The following is a 17,125-nucleotide window of genomic DNA, read 5'->3' on the forward strand; positions in this document are numbered from 1 at the left end:
ATTTATACTATCAAAGTAATGGAATGGAAAGTAAGAAATTTCATAGTTTTAAATGTAATCTATCTTCTACTTGATGGCATTCTCTCTTGAGCCTTTGACTTCCTACTTCAGTGACAATCTGCTTCTCTGTGAGGGTTTCAATATACTCTTTCACTTCAAACTTAGTAGTGTTTCTTGTATCTCATACCTTCCTTGAATTTCTTTTCTGTTTTTTTTTTTTTTTTTTTTCCCTTAACACTTTAAAATTTCCGTAATTGAAGACCTGGGTTCCTGCCCAGGTTGTGACCCTCATTGCATGAGCAAGATGAGAGCATCTTTATTCCTCAGTAGAGTAAAGGAAAGGAATACAAAGAAGAGGCCAAAGAGCACTCCTCAACGCTATCCCATGATACTTCTTCTTATATTTCCTTGACCAGATCTTCTCATGGCCATACCCAGCTTCCAGGAAAGCTAGGGAATAATCTTGATGCTGGACAATATGTACATGGCTTAATATTATGTTTTTTTTGGGATAAGGAAATAGTGAATACTATGTGACAATCATAATCTCTGCCAAAGCCTCAATAAAACACCTGTATAACGTGTAACTTTAAGCAGAGTAAGTTCTAAGTAACTTCTCCTCAATAAATTTGTTAAAAAGAATACCTTGAGTTGTCTGAGTGTTGACCAGTTGCATTGAACTGTTGGCTACAAGCCAAATAAATAACAGATGACATCTGTCAGAAATAATTGTTTTCATTTTAGAATTATTTACCTTGAGCCATTCTTGGACAATTGTTAGGAAGTAGCAGCAATTGCCTATTGAGCATAAGCTTAATATGTTACAAAAACATTCATTGTCTTCAGTAGAAAGAAATATTTACCTTTTTATCAGAAGCTGGGGAGCAATCCTGCAACAGGACTTTTAAAGAATAGTTTGAAAGCTCCTGCTACAGTAGTCTTGTCATTTATTATATGGTACAAATTCGTATCTATGTATTTTTTTGTTTGTTTGTTTGGTAACATACTTTTACATTGACCACTTTTGGCATCATAAGGATCCAATAAAAAGTGAATATTTAGTAAAAAATTAAATACTGAATTTCCATTTCTCAAGAAAATGGATGAATGTATAGTTGATACTGTGGACAAAAATAGGGCCACGTACTAAACCTGACAAGCTCAAGGGAGGCCAGCATGGTGGGTCTGACAAATCAGAGACCAAAATTAACCACATGGGATGGTCTGAACATAAAAATTCCCAACTGAACACAGGTCATGGTAGGTAGTTACATCCTGGGCTTATAGCTTTCTTGACAAAAGTCAATCTTTAAGTAAGACTGTCTATTATCTTTTTGCATCTAAGATAACATACTCTTGGAATGTCAGAGTACTGTATTTTGTCCTGCATAATGTGCAATTTTTTGCCCAAATCTGTGAGGGAAAAATAAAGATGTATATTATACATGAGTAGTATTAATTCCCTATCTATCGTGTTTCCCCCAAAATAAGACCTAGCTGGACAATCAGCTCTAATGCACCTTTTGGAGCAAAAATTAATATAAGACCTGGTATTATATTTTATTATATTATGTTATGTTATGTTATGTTATGTTATATTATATTATATTATATTAGAGACCCAGTTCTATATTATATTAAAATAAGACCGGGTCTTATATTAATTTTTGCTCCAAAAGGCACATTAGGGCTGATTGTCCAGCTAGGTTTTATTTCCAGGGAAACACGGTATATAAATGTTTTTAATTCTGTTATTTATGCTTATGAGTTAAAAGTGTAACTCTAGAAATTAGTAACGCTATCCATATGCAAAATAATACCCTGGAATATGATAATTGGTTTTGTTGAACTTTGGTTGAACTTGCAACGACGAAGAGTTCTTCTATGATGTGTAAATATCATAAATTTGTTACGGGTACATAAAATTTCTTGTACCTCGTATCTGTTCTTGTATTTTGTATTATTTGTTAAATAAAATTTCTTGTATCATAATATGTTAAAAAACAAATGCTAAAATTCCTGTATAATAACAAAAAGCAAGTACCTAAGTGTAAACAAATAAAAATTTGAATTAAAAAGTTAAAACGAAAGATTTTTTTCTTTGAAAACTTGGGCCAAAAACGTGGGTGCACATTATACATAGGAGCACTTTATACATGGCAAAATATGGTAATTTCTTTTTCTGAACCCCTCAGGGCACAACCCGTCACTCCACAGCCTGAGACCACAGAGCCCCTCATTGTTATCTTGTATCTATATGTGCTGTAAATGTTAATTATTAAGTATCTTGTACCCACCAATGTAAAAGAAGTATGTGTCTCTCCATTTTACTTTTTATCCAATCCCAGAGACTTTCCCACCTTGCTTTCTCCCACCCCCTTAATCTATCAGCAATGGATTTCATGTAACCTTCTTTGCATCTCCTCCTTTGATTCTAATGTATAAAACAAGCTGCAAAATTACCATTCTCCATAGAGCATTTTCTTAATCCACTGAGATTTTGCTTCTCAGCAATTGTCATCAGTTTGGCTCAAATAAACTCATTAACTACAGGTTTGGACGTTTTTTAAGTTGACAATACACATATTTGTCAATATTTTAAATCTGTATGAAGACTGATAGTGATAGCTGAAAACCTGAAGAGACATATCTCCTGAAAAGCCTCAATATATACTTCAAAAATTAGTAGTTATTTTAAGAAGCATCTAGCCTGGCAGTGGGGTGCTACTATAAAAAACAAACAAACAAACAAACAAAACTAAAACATGCAGCATTGGCTTTGAGAGCTAGTGATGAGAAGAAACTGAAATGACCTTGAGGAAATGACCTTGATGAAGCTTGAAGGAAAATGAGAAAACTATTATTGGAGGCTGGAAAAACAACAACAAACCAACTCTTATAAAGTGGTGGAAAATTTGGCAACACTTGTCTGCAGTAAGGTAGAAGACAGAAAATGTACCCACTAAAGTGAACGATCTAGCTAAGGTGATTTCCATGCAGAATTAAAAAAAAAAAAAAAAATAGGTCTAACTGCTTATTCTAAGTGCCAATAATAAAATACAAGTAGAGAGATATGAACTAAAAAAGAAATCATTTAGTTTTCAAGCAGAATTTAAAGAAAATTTAGTGGGCCTTGGCCCTACTTTCTAGTCAACAAAAGTTTCTCCAAGTGAAACATTGTCTCAGGGAAAAGGTAAAATTAACAACTGTAAACCATATTGTTAATTCCTAAAAAAAAAAAAAAAAAAAAAAAAAAAAAGGTGAAGCAGTTTAGAGACACTTTAAGTAAAAGGGCTTTATTAGGGTCTTAAAGAGTTTGTCTTTTTGATCTTGTTTACTAAACACTATGATTCCTCCTAGAAGACCTGAGGTAAAGAAGGACATAGCTCTGAAAGAAATGTGGGTATAGCCTTTGTCTAATGGAATAAATTCTAACTTGATACCCAAGAAGCTCTCAAAGTTTATAAAGACATTATGAGGGTGGCATAGAAAAAGCAGTAACAGTTCAAAATAAAAGTGGACTTTGGACACCCCATCTATTATAGGCAAGAAAAAGGCTGAGCAAACTACTTAGTTGCAAGTACAGTCATTTTTTTTTTTTTTTAATGGGAAAATGACTCAGAGGATGGAAGCAAGTTCCCAATGGTAAAGCTAAAGGGCATGAAGAATTATTCCCAGTCCAAGAAATGACAACATGGACTAGCTAGATTTTAGAATTGTTATGGATTAGGTAATTCTACATGCCTTCTTTTTTCACTTTTTTAGTGGGAGTGTTTACTGTGGTTATCTTATTGTCGTCTTACTATTTTATGTTACATGTATAGGGGAACAGATAATGTGTCTCTTTACTTAACAAGTTTTTATAACGAGAAGACACACACTTGAGGTGACTAATCTGCACTTGGACCTGACTTAGATGATGAGCTCCTGAACCTCAAGCCTGAGTCTGGTCCCATAACTCGTTGAGTATATGAAGGTACTTGAGGGGGAGGGGTTGTATTTTATAGTGGATGATTAAGTAATTTGTGATCAGAGGATGGATTGAGATGGATTAAAATGGCTGCAAATTCTTTGACACATCTCCCGTTGAGAGATAGGGTACATAACTGCTCCCCTTGTTCTGGGTGGGCTCTGTAACTATTTTGACCAACAGAATATGGCAGAAGTGATACTGTGCCAGTTACTGGTCTCAGGCCTGAGGAGAATCTCAGCTTCTACTTCCTGTCTCTTGAAACACCCTTTCTTGAAGGCCTGAGTCATGATATAAAAAATCTAACCTGAGGTTTCCATGCTCTGAGGACGCTAGAGAAAAAGAGAGAAAGAAAGAGGGGGTGGGTAAGAAGGAAGGAAATAGAGAGGAAGTGGGGGTGGAGGTGGGGAGTCCAAGTACTTAGTTGGTTAGTTTCCGTAACAAAATACCATAGACTGAGTGGCTTAAACAACAGAAATGTATGTCTTAAAATTCTAGAGACTGGTAAGTCCAAGATCAAGGTACCAGACAACTTGGTTCCTGACGAGAGCTTTCTCGCTTGCAGATGGCAATCTTCTTGCTGTGTCCTTACATGACAGAAGAGAGACAGCAAACTCTCTGGACTCTTCTTATAAAGGTACAAATCCTACTATGAAGAATCTACCCTCATCACCTCATCCAACCATAATTACCTCCCAATGACTGTCTTCTAATGCCATCATATTGGGGGTTAGTGCTTTAACATATGAATTTTGGGGAGACAAACATTGAGTCCATAACACAAGCCCCCCGTCCCCCCAATAATGTGGAGCAGAGACAAGCTATCCCTGCTGCACCTTGTTAATTCCTGATCTAGGAAATTGTGAAATCAAAAAAACACGTTGTTCTTTTAAGCCACTAACCACTGAGTTTTGGAGTAATTTGTTACATAGTAGTACATAATCAGAACCAAAACAGAAGGTCAGAAGGGCATTTAACATATCAATTCGTGAAGCATACTTTCCCATCAGATTTAATGAATGTTCCAAATTAATTTAACTCACATTCAATTTCAAGTTTTTCTTGGTACGTTTGAAACATTGAAGCTTTAGCTATTATGTGTTGGCTCCATTGTCAGAAGCAGAATTTCAGAAACAGTTTTATGTCAATGTTATCATCAGATACTTCTAAAAGATAATCATTAAGAGAACTCAATGGTTTGCAATTTTGAAAATGATTGTCAGAAATTTAGTGAAAAAAGAAGTAAAAGTTATGAAACTATATTGAGGAGTTCTCTGTTCAAGATGTGGACAGTAGATTTTATTGGTTTAACCTGTCTACAGGTTAAAGTTATAAACTCCGGACAAAATATAGTAAACAATTACATGAAGCCTATGTATAACAACGAAATACAGGCAGATTTTAGAAGTTGTTCAGCCCACGGATGAAGCAAACTGTATTTGGATGAATTTTCCCATTTTTATGGCTTTTAGCATGAGGGCAGGTGAAGTGCTAATGTTGTAAAGAAACCAGTAGAGGAAAAGAGCAAAGAAGCACTAGTTGCTCAAACCGTGTTCTGGTTTAGTATTGGACGTTGAAAATAAAACAGGTGTTCTCAAATTAGGTAGTTGGTCCAGGGAAGCTACCATAGTAAGAAGATTGAAGAGTGATATGAGTCAGAGCTGGGATGAAAAGCACACATGCAACTGGCCTCCCCTGTAGCATATGTACTCGGATACAAACTCAACTTCCAGGATTAAGAACTGACCTAAGAAGGAAAGAATCATTGTGTGTGACAATTTTGTTTTTTCAATTTTGATAGTGTAAGTGAACATCTGTAAGTAACAATACTGGATCTAAAAGCAGGCAGTTTGGTCTTTAGGGGATCTATGCTTTTTCCATAAATTTACAATTCAAACTTAAAGTCTCTTATGTTAAACTGGAGGAGAAAAAAGGAGACGTGTGTTTTATGTCCAATTGCTTGTATAAAATCTATGTAAGGGTGTTTATAATCATCATATAATAATAATTCAAAGGACATTTTTTTCCCTGCAAATATGAGTATGCTTTTAAAATTAAAATATCTTATTACACATTTAATGCTCAGTATGAAAAAATTGAATAATATATGTAGTAGGTCATAATGTTTGTATAACATCATTTTAGAACATTATAAAAATAAAGCAATTCCTAGTTTTGACCAAGGACATTGGCTGACATTTTACTTCCAACATGTTACGTTCTGTCTTTATATTTTTAAACAATGGCAAAAATTCAGAATATGAAGAACCAAGCTGCTCTTGTTGGCTCTGGATATGCCTTGCTTTTTTTGGTTTTCAGTCAAATATTTGATACCAGTTCAGCTTTCTTTTAGCTTGTTAATTTCGGAAGTGGGCATAATTCCATTTATGTAGTTCAGCGGTACATCTCTAAATTCTCCAAGAACTATGTCATTGTTCTCAAAAAAAGATTCACCCCCACACCCTTCTTATTGGAAATGATTATGGTATAGAAGAAAGAGCAAGGTTTTATGTCTGACAGTCTGGATTTGAGTTCTGGCTCCCTAATTTTTAAGTTTTAGGCAATTGATTTAAGCTGTCCTAGTCTTATTTCTTCGAGTGAAAAATGTGAATGGGAATACCCATCCTATGCTTGCCATAGGATCTAGCTAATCATATTCATAACCATAATCAGAGTCATAATTAATGGGGAGGAGGAGGAAAAATATAGTAGCTCTTGTAGAAGGGGTAATAACAGTGCTAGTAGAACTAGAAGTAATGTTAATAGTAATTATTACAGTAGTATGGTATTTATTGAATTGCTTTAGATGTACCAGGTTCTATTTAAAGTATTCAAATGTCTAAATCAATGTAATCTTTGCACCAATTTTACAATCCTAGATCTTTGGGTAACTGAAGTGGGAGTGGGGAAAGGAGGCATGGGAGAGAGATTGCATTATTATGAAACTGCAGAGAGAGAGAAGAACCAGATTAAGAAAGACTGCTGAGGTTGTTGAGGTTGTTTAAAACTATAAAGGCAGAATGTAACATGTTGGAAGTAAAATGTCAGCCAATGTCCTTGTCAAAACTTTCTTGAGTGAGTGACAGGGTGCTGTCAAAGGTGTAAACAGGAAAGAAACATGATTACAAAGATAACCCCAGGAACAGCTTGAAGGAAGGGTTTAGTAAAGTTTTCTAGGTAAGAGAAAGTTCAGGTCTGAACAAGAGACTGTGAAATATTCCTTCTCAGTGCTCCAATCTTTGGAAATTTATCTTCCTCCGTAGCTGGAACAAATATGTTCTATTTATTATTGATTCTTCAATGATGTTTTTAGAAATAAAAATTCATCTGTAATATATTATGGTGTCGTTTGGCTATAATTAATTTTTCATATTGCTGCTATCTAGTTTGTCAAATAATTTTCTTAAAATTGTTCATTTAGATTCTCTTTAAATACTGTACTATTTAGTTAAATGTTCATTTAAATTCTATCTTACTCATCTCTGTATTCTCAGATATTATTAGCACCGTACCTAGTCATAGAAGACGAGCGAGAGGAGTGAAACTGAAAAGTAGAAAAGAAAGGAGGAAAGGCTGATCATGAAAATAAATTACATTATGGATCTGATGAAGATTTTGTGCTACAGCATCTGGTGGTTCATTGTTATTCAGGTCCTTTCTGAGGGAGGTAGAAAAGATCACTTTTCACTCCTTTAGTGGATAAACTAATGCTGTTGTTTTTTGTTTTGTTTTTTTACAATTATGTGGTCTTAAGTGTCACTGAAAAATCGTTTAGCTCCCCCTTAGAGAAATCACTTATGTATCTCTTGACACAGCATTTAGGTGAAAGGCAGTTGAAGAGCAAATAGGCAAATAACTAAAATCCCACATTGGGTAGGATAATTTGTTACAGTAAGATTTAAGAATACTATGATCATAATTCTATTTGTAACATCTTGCATTCTTAAAAAAAATAGCGGGAAGACAGTAGAAATATGCTAACTTTTTTTTACCATAGTGTGCTAAGATTGAATAATTCTTTTATGGGCTTCCTTTTTCCCCTGCAGTGTGCTTAATATTACTTTGATAAAGAAATGCAACAAAAATAAAAATTAGAAACAATATTTTAGGACTGCAAAGGTAGATCAAGCTCTTGTAAAGAAGCTCTATTTTAAGTCACTTCTCAGTTTTATAAAATTAGACTCCAAATTCAAAGCACTGGAGTTGAGAAGGAGTTAAAAATCTAAGACCTAACTTAGCGACTTCTATCTCAGCATTGACAGTTATCATCCACTCCTGTGCACAAGCAGTCATATCTTAAACAGCTCTATGTGCAAAATATACTGGAACTGAACAGTGAAATCAAAAAAGATAAAAGTATAGCGAGAATAAAATTCAGTAAGGACAGCAAAACCTGTAAAAGCACCGTATCTCAAATGTTCATCTAAATCAAGTGTGTTTCCAGGCAAGATTCCTGGGAGCCCAATCTAATGAGTGAAAACATTCAAAAGGGCAGAATCTGGAAGAACTCGGAGACCATTCTAAACTAATTTCCTTTCTAACGAGACTAACTCAGAGAACTGGATGTAGCCCCAGGGAGAAGGCTCTGGAACAAGCTGTGCAGAGAAATCTGAACCAGGTCCTATGGGATGGGATATAGGACCAAACAAGATTCTGTGGCAAATTTGACTATTATAAGGATGCACCACATCAACCATGGTGTGTGTGATGATGTGTGTTTGTTGAAGAGGAGGGAAGGTGGAGAGGGAAATGCGGAGAGTAAAGAGAAGGATCAATTCAGGTAGAGAGGAAATTGGAAACACTAAGTGAGAAAAAACAAGGTCAGTGCTTATGCCCACAACAAAGGCCATTCTTCAGAATGGCTAGAAAAGAGTCTTCCTGTCTAATCTAATCAAAGAGCAGTGTCACAGAATGAGCATGACCAATGAGTCCTTGGAGAATTAGAAAAAGCATAAAAACAGAAGTTGAGACTTGAAGTACGTGGGAAAGTGGAATTAAAGCTGCCCTTTTTGTAATAAGGACTTTGTTCTATTTGTCCTCCCAACATAGTTGGGCAGATGGAGACAAGATACGCTCTGAGGTAAGTCAGGTGATATAATCATGGGGACCTGTGTTGGGGGGAGGACGTGGCTAGTGGAGAGGAAAAGCAGCCTGGGATGGATCAAAAGGAAGGAGTCAGGACAAGCTGTGGTGAATCCACAACCTTTACAAAAACAAACAATAATCATAAATCTGTGCAGAAACGTGGTTTCTGAGTCTCCGTGGTATAGGTATCCAAAACCTGGAGGCTTGCGTTCAGAGATAGTACTCTGGTTCTTCCTAAGTTAGTCAATATAATTAATATTAGCAATTACCAAGAGCTCCCAAAACTTAACCACTTAGCAGAAAAGAATTTTATTTTTTCACTCGCAATGGGTTGGAAGCACATCTAACAGCTTTCCTGAGCAGCTTTTCTCCAAACGGTGAACTTAGGAAACTGGAGCAACAGGCAATTTCTTCTGAACCTAAAGTGTGAGTTAGGTGTTCCAATGCTGTGTCACCTTAGCACAGAACCTTCTGTGTACTGTTACACCAGCCTGTGCTATTAGTGCCCTGCGGTGTGACTTGTCTCCCTAGGCTGTGAACCATAAAGACAGCAGCTATAGCTTTAGTTTGTGTTTTCAGGTGGACAAAAAAGTTTGAGACAGGAAAAAGAAAGGGAGAAAGAGATAAGAACAGGAGGAAAGGAGGGAAGACTCTGTTATAAAGGAAGGAAACCAATTTAAGGAATTGACATACATGACAATGTCACTTGTTAGCAATAGGAAAATAAAGTCAGAATTGTGGAAGGTAATAAAAAATACCACTTATTAAATTCCTACTATACGTCAAACATTGGTATGCACTTTACATAGTTTGTTTCTAATCCATGCAACTATAATTAGGTATGTGGTATTATCTCCATTTTTACATATCTAAGGTTTAGTGAGACTAAAGTGATTTTACCAAGATCACTCAGGCAACTAGCATCTGGGAATCAAATTCAGGTCTGTTTTACCCAAAGTTTCTGTTGGTCTTAATGCTGACTCATTTGAATTACTGGTCTAAGTGTCTTAAAATCACTGTTGCACAGAAAGAGGTTTGGTCCTCCGCCTGTAGATGAGACTAAACGTGTGGCTTCAGGGGTCTCAGAGAGAGAAATGCAGAGGTAGAGATCTACCCAGATCTTTGAAAGAAAAGACATTAGCCCTAGGGTCACCTTGATCTTGGAGGCCAGTGAAATTTTGCCTGTTTATCCTCTTGATGAAAATCAACTCTGACATATTTGGTATTAGAACTGTTGGCTTGCAAGTAAAGAAAGCCAGCTGGAGCTAACTTAAGCAAAACAGAACAACACATTATAATGGAACAAGGGACCATCATGGAATACAATGGAAGGATGTGGCTGAGCCACAGGAAGGACTGGGATTGGGTTCTGGGAATAGAAACTAGTGAGAGCTCAGGCAGAAATCTCTCTTTCTTACATCTACTTTTCTCTGTACAGATGTTTCTTCTCTTTCTCTACAGTTTGGAAGACTGTCTGTTTCCCTGTCTACGAACCCACACACATTCCTCTTAATTTTTCTTATTTGTCATTCCTTTCAAAAAGCCAGAGAAGGGATTCCGATGAGCTGAGCTTGTATCAGGTGCCTATCCTTGAACCAATAAACTCTGGTCAGGAAGGTGACAAGTGGTGTATATGAAGTAGTGAAGTAAATCATAGCCGAAAAAAACAGACTTCTTTTGAAGAACCAGCCTAGATCAACTAAGAATGTATGTGTGCAGAAGGAGTGAGGGGAAAGCCATTAAGGGGTCTTTGTGAGCTAGACACTATGAAAAGGGTCCACTATGTCGATCGTACCTATAGCCTGTAGCTGAAAAGAACATGAGATGTGGTGCCAAGTAGATCTGCATTTGAAAGTGTCTCATCAACCCATGCAACCGTGCATAGATCAGTTTACCTCTATTTAAAACAAACTTGACTTTGTTTTTTATTTATAATATTAAGATTATAATTCATATTCTTCAAAATCACTGTGATGCTTTACAACAGGATGTAAAATAACTAGCATACAGTGGGTGCTAAAAATATATTTGCCATTATTAGTTCTTCTCACGTATTTTCATTTCTTTTGTGTGTTCTATCTATATAAAAGCAAACTCCATTCCCCTCCCCCCCCAAAATACAGGCTTTATGATGACATGAAAATCCAGTGAAATGGAAGCCATTGTGTTATGACTACTATCCACAAAGGTTTGCTTATCATGTCCAGTCTTTGAATATTGTGTCTAATTTGGGAAACAACCCTGATTTATTTTCCAGTCTTCGATATATTTACCAATGAAAGCTTTCCAGTGTGTCACTGAAAAAAAATGAAAGCATTAATCTGTCTAGAGACAGGGTTTTAGAGTGTGTATATTCCCTCTGGACGCAGTTTATCTTTTTTAAAAAAATGATTGCTGGTTGATATTTTGTCTTCTTTCGATAGCTTCTTCAAGAATCTTGAGTTTCTAAACATCTCAGTAGACACTCTAGAATTAACATGAAATAAAGTATCCAAACATGATAGATGTGTCTTTTTAACAAATAATCTTTGGCTTCAAGACTGTCTAGGATCTGTTCCCAGGTCTTTTTATCTGCTTAAATGTCTTCTAATGTTATTGGTTATTTGATATATTGAAGGTCAGTATATTCAGGGCACTTTTCCCTGGTTTTCACAATGAATTCTTTTCTTTGCCCACTCTTATACTGACATTTTGGTTTTAGTTAACTTGATTATGATTGTAAATTGAACATATCTACACTTTCCTGTTTTGCTTTAAAGCCAGTCTTATCACAAAGTCACATTAAAAGTAAACACAAATCTGCTTCCAAAAAGCCTAGAGAGGAGTGTAAATCTTTACTGAGGGTCTCTTGAGGACATTGAAAAAGGGATTAGATGGTGCATCAGAGACAAAACTTTCTAAGAATCCTGCTTGTGCATCATCATTACCTCTCAAAAAATCAGTCTCATTACAGGCACACACATTTCTTCCTCTTTTTTTTTTTTTTAATTCTTTCTCTGAATCCTCCCACACTTTCTGGAATTTGGCTTCCTGCATCTGTATCCTCTTCCTCTACCTGCTCACAAACCGAGTTATCTATGTCAGAAACCATGCTTCATGGAAAGAGAGGGAGAAGGGATTGTGATAATTATAGTTTAATATTTTGTCCTGTTACATAGTGATAGCCAGCATAATTCAAAGCATAGTGATAAATGTCATATATATGTATATATATAATATGATAGATATATATATTCCTTATATCACATGTGAGAGATTGCTATTTTATCTCCATTTTATAGAGAAGAATAAAATTCATGGAAATATGCTCAATGTCATATAATTAGGATACGGCAAGATATGATTCCAGCTCGGGTTTGTATAATTCAAAACTCCATGTTCCTAATCACTATATATATAGTTCATCAGTGTGCAATCCTTAATGTATATTTATTATTTTCATACTCCCATTCAAATATGAAAAGGTGTAGAAAATATTTACTTATTGTCTTTAAACTTCCCTCTAAAGATCCCCTAAAGAAGGAAATAATCTTTCCCAAAACACCTAGATAGACTCTGGTGGCTTCAGGAGGGCCTAACTACTCAGCTGTCTGCAACGAGGGATTCAGAGAGGAAACATGTGTTGTGAGCTACATATTTCTATCTGGAAGGATTTTTCACACACTGGTTTCTGGTTCCATGCATTTTAAAACTGTTTCTCCTTCACGGTACCCATTTTACCAAAGTTAGAGTAAGATCATGTCATACGTAATAGACCTTTTGACCCTGTACCTTAAGATCACAAAGTGGAATATATGGGCACAGTGGACAGAGAAATATTCTACATCAGAAGAGATTACAATAAAGCAACTATAAATGAAAGTGAACTATAATAGAAAAGTTTTTGCCACTAACCTCAAACCAAATGAATCCTTAACTCCAGGTGGCCTTAATCACATCAAAAAACACCTGACACCACACATATATCACACTGAAGAATGTAGTAAGCTGTTTTGTATGATTGCTAATATAACTTAATGTTGCATACTTTTAAAAGCATATGAATTCTTAGCAAATATTATAAAATTGAATCAAACAATATATAAAAAGTCTAATATATCATGAGCAAGTGTAGTTTATGTTAGAAATGCAAGGTTGGTTCAACATTCAACATCAATCAATGTAATTCATCAAATTAACAAAATAGTGAAGAAAAACATGTGTGAGCATCTCAATACATGCAGAAGAAACACTTGATACAATTTAGCATCCATTTATTATAAAAATCTTCAGAAAATTATCACTGAAAAAGAATTTGTTAACCCAAATAAAAAGTAAAAAACCCAAAGTATTATCATCATATTTAATGATAAAACAAAGAATGTTGTCTTTCTAAGATCAGAAATAAGACAGATGTTCTCTCTCATAACTTCTACCCAAATTTTACCAGGTCTTAACCAGAGGTTTTAACCAGGTGAATAAGGCAAGAAAAAGAAATAAAAACACACCAAGTGAAAAGAAGAAAAAACTCTTTTATTTGCAGATGACATGATTATAAATGCAGAAAAGTCTGAGGCATTTACAAAGAGGCAACTAAAACTAATAAGTGAATTTAGTAAGGTTTGGATATAAGGTCAATATAGAAAAATAAACACCATTTCTATAAAATATCAATGTACAATTGGACATAAAAAGAAAAATATGAATTGTTTTCAATAGCACCAAGCATGAAATACTAGGAAATAAATTTAACATGATATGTATAAGACATATACAATAAAAACTATAAAACATTGCTGAAAGGAATTTAATAAGACTTAAATAAATGGAGAGATATGTCATATTTTAATATTTGCTTATTGGAAGACTGAGCCTAGTTAAAACGGTTTTTCCCCAAATGATCTAAAAATTGAATTCAATTACAATCAAAATTGTAACAAACTTTTTGTAGAAAAATTGACAAGCAGATTCTAAATTTATATGAAAATTCAATGATCCATATTAGTCAAAGCAATTTAAAAAAGGAAAAACACAGATGAAGGACCTGTGCAACTTGATTTCAAGACTTATTGTAAACCTATGTTAGTCAAGATAATGTGGTATTAGCATAAAGATTAAGGGAAAAGAATAGAGAGTGTCATATATATATATATATATATATATATATATATATATATATATATATATATATATAGTAAATTTTGGACAAAGATGCCAGTATAATTGAATAGAGAAAGATAGTCTTTTAAACAAATGGTACTACAAAACTGAATATTTACATAGGGGGAAAATGAACATCAATCTTCACCATATGCCATAAAACCTAAATTATAAAATTTAGCCAGAAGACCTGGATAGCGCCCCTGGGCCATGCTGAACCAGCTTTGGGCAATCTTCACACCCGGTCTTTTTTTCTTCTGCTGCTGGGCCAGCTATGGCCACCGTGAAGACCCTAAGTCCCAAGGCCAAGGTGGCCGGAGCCCAGGCAGCGTTGGCGGTCAACACCAGCGCGGCCCGAGGGCTGTAGGACGTGCTGTGGACAAACTTGGGGCCTACGGGCACCATGAAGATGCTTGTTTCTGGTGCTGGAGACATCAAGCTTACTAAACATGGCAACGTGCCACTTCATGAAATGCAAATTCAACACCCAACAGCCTCCTTAATAGCCAAAGTAGCAACAGCCCAGGATGACATAACTGGTGATGGTACCACTTCCAATGTCCTAATCATTGGAGAACTGCTGAAACAGGCAGATTTCTACATTTCTGAAGGTCTTCATCCCAGAGTAATAACAGAAGGATTTGAAGCTGCAAAGGAAAAGGCACTTCAGGTTTGGAACAAGTCAAAGTAAGCAAAGAGATGGACCGGGAAACACTCATAGATGTGGCCAGAATATATCTAAGTACTAAAGTTCATGCTGAATTTGCTGATGTCTTAACAGAGACTGTAGTCGACTCCATTTTGGCCATTAGAAGGCAAGATGAACCTATTGACCTCTTCATGGTTGAGATAATGGAAGTAAAACATAAATCTGAAACCGACACAAGCTTAATCAGAGGTCTTGTTTTGGACCATGGGGCATGGCATTCTAATATGAAAAAAAGAGTATAAGATGCATGTATCCTCACATACAATATGTCATTAGAATATGAAAAAACAGAAGTGAATTCTGGAGTTTTTTCAAAAGTGCAGAAGAAAGAGAGAAACTTGTAAAAGCTGAAAGAAAATTCATTGAAGATAGAGTTAAAAAAAATAGTAGAACTGAAAAAGAAAGTCTGTGGTGACTCAGATAAAGGATTTGTTGTTATTAATAAAAAGGGAATTGACCCGTTTTCCTTAGATGCTCTTTCAAAAGAAGGCATAATAGCTCTACTCAGATCTAAAAGGAGAAATATGGAAAGGCTGACTCTTGCTTGTGGTAGGATAGCTCTGAATTCTTTTGGTGACTTAAATCCTGATTGCTGGGGACACCCAGGACTTGTCTATGAGTATACATTGGGAGAAGAGAAGTTCACCTTTATTGAGAAACGTAACAATCCTCTCTCGTTATTGATCAAAGGACCAAATAAGCACACCCTCACTCAAATCAAAGATGCAATAAGAGATGGCTTGAGGGCTGTTAAAAATGCTCCTAATGATGGCTGTGTAGTTCCGGGTGCTGGTGCAGTGGAAGTGGCAATGGCAGAACCCATGATTAAATACAAGCCCCGTGTAAAGAGCAGGGCTCAACTGGGAGTTCAGGCATTTGCTGATGCATTGCTCATTATTCCCAATGTTCTTGCTCAGACTTCTGGTTTTGACCTTCAGGAAACACTGGTTAAAATTCAAGCAGGACATTCAACTTCAGGTCAACTTGTGGGTGTGGACTTGAACATAGGTGAGCTAATAGTGGCAGCACAAGCAGGCATATGGGATAACTATTGTGTAAAGAAACAGCTTCTTCACTCCTGCACTGTGATTGCCACCAACATTCTCCTGGTAGATGGGATCATGCGAGCTGGAGTGTCTTCTCTCAAAGGTAGAATTGAAGCTTCCTGTTTATCATCTGAATCATGAGGACTCTAAGAGTGACCCTAAGAAATACAGCTGTGGAGTTTTTGTCTAATTTTCAAAGGAATTTTCTTTTCCCATTTGAAAAAAAAAAAGAGAGAGAACACTAGCGCACCTATTGAATTCCAAAGTCTGAAATTATAATTACAGCATGTTTTTTTTAATTGCACTCAGTGTACTGTACACACATAAAGCGGGCTGTTTTCACCCAATGAACAGGATGTTTTGCTTTCGCTTCAGTGGTAAAAATACATGTTAGAAAAGTATATCATCGACCTTATTAAATATTGCTTGAAAAAAATTAATAGAAGGAAATGTAAGAGAAATCCTTGAAACCTTATAGTAGAAAAATATTTTTTATCTAGCACACAAAATCCATAACCCCTCCAAACTGATAAATCAAACTTTAACAAAATTTAAAACTTTTATTCTTCAAAAGACACCATAAAGAAAATGAAAGGCAAGTACAAATTGTGAGAAAATATTAGGCACATATTTGACAAAAGACTTTTATCCACAATCATGAAGAACTCTTACAACAGAATAAGAAGACAGCAACCTAATACAAAAATGGACAAGATATTTGAGATGAGGCTTTACAAAGATTTTAAAATGGTCAATAAGCACATAAAAAGTACTCAACTTTAGGAAATGCAAATTGAGACCAAAATGAGATACCTTAACACATCCATCCATTAGAATGGATCATTTTTAAAAATGTGAATTCCAAATATTTGCAAGATGTAGAGCAGCAGACACTCTTATTCACTGTTGTTGCAAATGTAAAATGGTAAAACCACTTTGGAAAATTGTTCGGCTGCTTCTTATAAAGTGAAACATACACCTACAGTATTATTCAGCTATCCCATAGCTAGGCATTTAATCAAGAGAACAAAAAGATATGTGCACATAGAGATTTATACACAAATGTTCTTAAGTGCTTTATTTGTAATAATCCCAAACTGGAAACTAGGACCAATCTAAGTATCGATCAATAGGTGATTGGATTAAAAAATGAAGTACGTATATCTATATAGCTGA

At 35.5% G+C, this 17,125-nt stretch overlaps 1 pseudogene; it reads left to right on the forward strand.

Annotated features, from left to right (window-relative positions):
• The first annotated feature begins 14,468 nt into the window (after positions 1-14,468).
• Positions 14,469-16,090, forward strand: LOC109451374 (T-complex protein 1 subunit zeta pseudogene; annotated as a pseudogene).
• Positions 16,091-17,125: the final 1,035 nt, after the last annotated feature.

The sequence above is a fragment of the Rhinolophus sinicus genome, chromosome 14 (assembly GCF_057876585.1).
Source record: "Rhinolophus sinicus isolate RSI-liver-muscle chromosome 14, RSI-T2T, whole genome shotgun sequence".
In the NCBI taxonomy this organism is placed as follows: domain Eukaryota; kingdom Metazoa; phylum Chordata; class Mammalia; order Chiroptera; family Rhinolophidae; genus Rhinolophus; species Rhinolophus sinicus.